The sequence below is a fragment of the Coffea eugenioides genome, chromosome 3 (genome assembly GCF_003713205.1).
Source record: "Coffea eugenioides isolate CCC68of chromosome 3, Ceug_1.0, whole genome shotgun sequence".
NCBI lineage: Eukaryota > Viridiplantae > Streptophyta > Magnoliopsida > Gentianales > Rubiaceae > Coffea > Coffea eugenioides.
Genome location: NC_040037.1, coordinates 21782253 through 21787261, shown reverse-complemented (window position 1 = coordinate 21787261; position 5009 = coordinate 21782253). Strand labels below are relative to the sequence as shown.

The 5009-nt window shown below is 37.2% G+C and overlaps 1 long non-coding RNA gene across 1 annotated transcript; it reads right to left on the bottom strand.

Moving 5' to 3' along the window:
• Positions 1-3824: 3824 nt before the first annotated feature.
• On the bottom strand, positions 3825-4541 carry LOC113764549. The gene is made up of 3 exons (XR_003467642.1): positions 4456-4541; positions 4291-4365; positions 3825-3915 (listed from the first exon to the last, which is right to left on the bottom strand). It is a non-coding gene; the product is annotated as an uncharacterized LOC113764549 (long non-coding RNA).
• Between the last annotated feature and the right edge of the window lie 468 nt (positions 4542-5009).

Genomic DNA, 5009 nt, shown 5'->3' with positions numbered 1-5009 from the left:
CTGGCGAGAGTTGGATAGGCGTCCCGCGGATACCCTTTGTTTCGCCTTAGGGAGAAATGGGGGCGTCACAGTTGGTATCAGAGCCTAGGCTTCAGATCTCTGTAGTGTATCCTAGGCTTGAAGTTTAGGATGCCGGACTGTGGAATTGGGTGGAGAGTTAAGCGACTGCTTGTGGGAATGAAAACTAGAACCTAGGTTTGAATTAGTGGATGACAAGAAGTCTTGATCTTGTGTTATACATGTGGGTTAGTACAAAATGATCAAATCTAGTTTATTGAATATATCTGGACCCACATGAGCTTTTATTTTTAAGTGTAAGTATGGAAGGTAAGGGTGATATTAAATTGTCTCGGGGTGCCTTCCGGTGGTCCATTATCGAGAAAGACCTAAGGGAGCATTGGAGAGATAATCCAATTCACAGAATTAGGACTTTATGTGATTTTCAAAGGACTTGCTCGCACCCAAATAATGGTGTAAGAGCCCGGTGCAACCCAATGAGTACAAACAAATTCACAATGATGCACAAAGATATATCAAATTTAAGCACAATAAAGAAAACTTAATTAAAGAGAAAAGATAAGAAATGCAAACCAAATATCAAACCAATAGCCTCTTCAATTGATGGCGATGCTAACCAAGATGTACAAGTGAAGGCTCACTCCTTCCTCACCCCAAATACTCTTTGGTTGAGCCAAGGAGTTTTACAACTATTCTAGTTAACCCTCAACAACCTACACTTGAAAGATCACTCACCCAATTAAGAACTATTTTATACAAATGAGGCAACCTTCACCAAGGTTTTACCACTCCAAGTGATTGGTTCACCTTCACCAAGGTTTTACTACTCCAAGAGAGTAACCTTCACTTGAGCAACCTCACAACCCAACTTCCCCAACCCCTTATACAACCAACAAAGAATCTTTCTACTCAAAAATCTCACTTGTAAGCTTGTATTTTGTGTTGGCAAAAGTCTCTTGTCTTCTTGTGCTTTGGGGTATTTATAGAAGGTGAGAAATGGCTTCAAAAGGCTCTCTAACGGTCAAATATTAAATGCTGTCAAAACTAGCCGTTGGCCTGTCGGACGTCCGACAGGTGCCTGTCAGACGTCCGAACCACCTGTCGGACGTCCGAACCCTGCGTCCGAACGTAGGCAGAGAGTCATCAAATCTTTGCGAAATTTCTCGGACGTCCGATGCGATCGATGTGCGTCCGAGGCGTGCGTCCGATCCTTCCGGACGTCCGATGCTTCCTCACGAGCGTCCGACAGAGTTTCCTTCTTGATGTTCTTCATCCTTTCGGACGTCCGATAGTTTCCTTTTGGCCGTCCGACATGAGTGACCTGATTTTGCTTCTTCATTTGGTTGGTTTTCTTTCCTTGACACCATTGAACCTGATTCTAACAAATTTCTCACATAAAAACATTAGACCAAATCTACATTTTGGTTTGTTAATCATCAAAACCAAGGATTGATCGACCAAGGTCAACAAATGGGGTGTTAATAGTGGTCGATCATTAAAAGTGGCTATCCGAGGAAGTTAGGGTGATTCGAGGGAATAATCGAGAACTGAGGGCAATTGCGGATGCCTAGACTGCTAGAATTCCTGAAGTGAAAATTGAGATACTTAAGGAGCGAGAAAGACAAAGGCTCCTTGTGAGAAGATTTAAAAGCTAAGACTCGACTTGTTAGGGTAGTGCTCTAAATTAAAAATAGGATGGATAGGTCGGTGGCTAGATGTGTTACCCTGGTTGAACAAGTGGAGAATGACAAGATATTCGATAAGGGACATGAAATCTAAAACTCCTAGTGCTGGAAATGAAAATGATCCTACGGAAGTAGTGAAGATTTTTGGCTCCGCCAATCACTAAGTTAGTGATTTAAACTATTTTAATATTTTTGCCAAAGATAGACAGGGTGGCACTCGCTTAAAGGCCATTGTATTTTGTATTTTGTCTTACTATGTTTCCCATCTTTTGAGGCAAATAAACGTTACTCATGACATGCTTGACTTTACTGCTTCATGATTTCAAATCCATGATTGGGATGTACACATTTGTGATTATTTTGGTGTCTTCCCTTTTATTCTTGTATTTGTTTGACGTGATAAAGGTATCACTTTTCAAACTCCAGTTATCTGCACTCACTTTATGTCATGCCTTTCAACATATTAAACTTATGAGTGGCTGAACAAGTGAAAAGGGACTGAGGGCGAGGGATTAAGCAACCCCAAACTCAAGGGGATGATTAGGGAACGACTGTTGGACTGAACCGAAACCCTAGAAATGAAGGAAAACAATCACGTAGTTACTGCTATTGACCATACGATTGATGTCCTAGCATGGTTGGTTGAGCACCCAAGCTCTAGATCAATTAGTCAACCTAAGAATTAAGTGAGGTGTGAAAATGGAATGATTCTTGAAGTTCGCCTATCTAGGCTTCATGGAGAACCTAATTTCGAAATAGTAATATTGATTTAAAAGGATACAATAAAGCACTAGTCACTACAAGAAATTTGGTCATCAGTGAGACAGTGACAACAATATGTCATCACAAGACATAGAAATGTTGTCACTAATGACTTTTATTGACGACTTTTGAGTCGTCACAGAGTCGTCACTATATCTCCGTCGGTAAAAGTATATAGTAACAACACAAAAAGTCGTCAGTGAATGGTTGTCATTAGTGACAACAGTATGAAAGAGTTTTATTGACGACTTGGCATGTTGTCAGAGATGTATTGATCAAGGTTGTCACTGAAAAGTGTCAGAAGTTGTCACTTATATGATATACTTATTGACAACATTTCTTGTCACAATTGAAGTTTGGAGTTAGTGACAAGCTTTGTTGTCACAAAGAGTTTTTTATTCTTGTTATGCAACAGCTCTTTTTTGTCATTAGTGATCTTTAACATTGTCAGCCCCATTTCAATAAACTCACAATTTAGCATGGTAAATTATTTATCTAAAATAAATAGAAAGAAGTAATCTAAACAATCGATAATCAAAAGTAGTTGTTGCATTAGGCTACATGCCAATATAGCATATTCAGTACTCAAATGTCATATTGAGGTGCACATTACCCAACAAAGGTCTATAAAAGTAACATTGTGCCCAAATATCACATATTCATAAGGTACGTTTACAAAAGGATTTAAGTTCAAGAAACCAAAGAACATCCAAGTGAACCCTTGCATGAGAAATTGCGACTTTGTCTTCAACGTCCTTCAGTCATTGCTATAGACAGCTCCCAAAATTTTGTTTAAATAGCATTTATCTGTAATAAAGTAGTAAAACAAGTAGATAAGGGGAGGATTAAAGCACTGAAGGAGAAGTAACAATACTTAGGTTGCTTAGCTAAAATATGCAATCCAATAAGAACCTCAATAATTAAAGCTGTACATTCAAAATCAACCCCAAATAAAACCAAAATCAGCCCCAGAAAATCAAAATCAGCCCCAAACTATTGCACAAAATCAGCTCAAGAAATAAGTACTGCTATTAAACTTCAGCTTCAAAGGAATAATATAACAAGTTGATAATGCAACAAGCACTGCTCTAAGTACTGCTATGAACAATATAACCAATTGATAAGACTACAAGCACAACACTAAAGGAAAAGCAACTTTGATTCGCTTGCTTAGCTAAACATTCAAATAAACTAAACTGAACTAAACCAAAACAATCCAAAGTAATGCATAGCAGAGGATACAACATGTCCAGTATGATAACCAAAGTAATGTGGATCACGATACAAGGTGTCGAGCTATCCATTCATATAGGAGAAACTGAGGCAATGTGTACCTCATTTATATAAGAGAAATTGATGCAATGGGTATCGTGAGAAAGATGTCTATGGGTTGCTCAATCTTTACAACCCATTTCTCCAAACCACTAGAGGATGAATACATGGAGTGGTACTGCATAAACAATATTAACATTATCAAAATCATTATACCCAAATTACTCAAATCACAAAAACAACTAAAAGCTACTGAAAAGCATTGGCATTGCCGTGTAAATGCTTGTTAAAGCAGTAAATACTGTAAATTGCAAGACTTAATAGCTACCATCCAAGGTCATAACTCATCACTATCCTAGCTTGTGCTCAAACACATTACCTCAATAACACCATCATATCATACAAAAACTCAAATCACTTCAATATTTCAAAACAACATATGCTAAGCTTAGAGAGCACAAATTTCTGTAATGAAAGATCCAAAGTTCAAAACTTTCAAAGTCAAATAAGAGAACTTTAAAAGCAGCAAATTAAAGAAAAACAATTAAGTCACCTCTTCGATAATCTTCGTTGCCACTCTATCTTTAACACTCCCTCCTAGCTTCAAGAATTCAGTATTGCTTCAAATCTAACAAAGTAAATACTCGTCATCAATTCAAGTAAATAATAAGCTGAACATAACTATGAAAAATAATATGTTTGTTGAGAAAAAAATTACCTCATAGCCAGTGGCATCAGATAGGCTATTGATTTATCAGGTACATTTATTTTTCAAGAAAGAAAAACAAGCACCCTATCCTCTTTACCATATCCTATTTTATGCCCTAAGGTAGAATACTCTGAAAACCATTTCAAATTACACTTCAAATCACAAACTACTCCTAAGTATAAACTACTTTGCCATACTTAAGTAACCAAAACTGAATTGCATGGAGAAATAAAAGATAATTAAGGTAAGAACATAGATGATAATTGGAACCAAAAAGCACAGGAATTACCCATCCACAATGGCATAACATATGTATAAACTACTTCACCATACTTAAGTAACCAAAGTTAAATTGCACGGATCACAAACAAAAGTTGAACTAATCTTTCTCTATTTTCTGTGGGCATTCTCCTATAGATTTGTACAAGTAGGAACGCGAGGGAAAAATTTGACTGTGGTAATAGAAGAAATCAGAGCATTACTGTTCCTCACTGCTTCTTTGCTAACATTTTTATGAGCCCCTTGATAATTTTACCAAACCACATCAAATTCATGATAGAAAT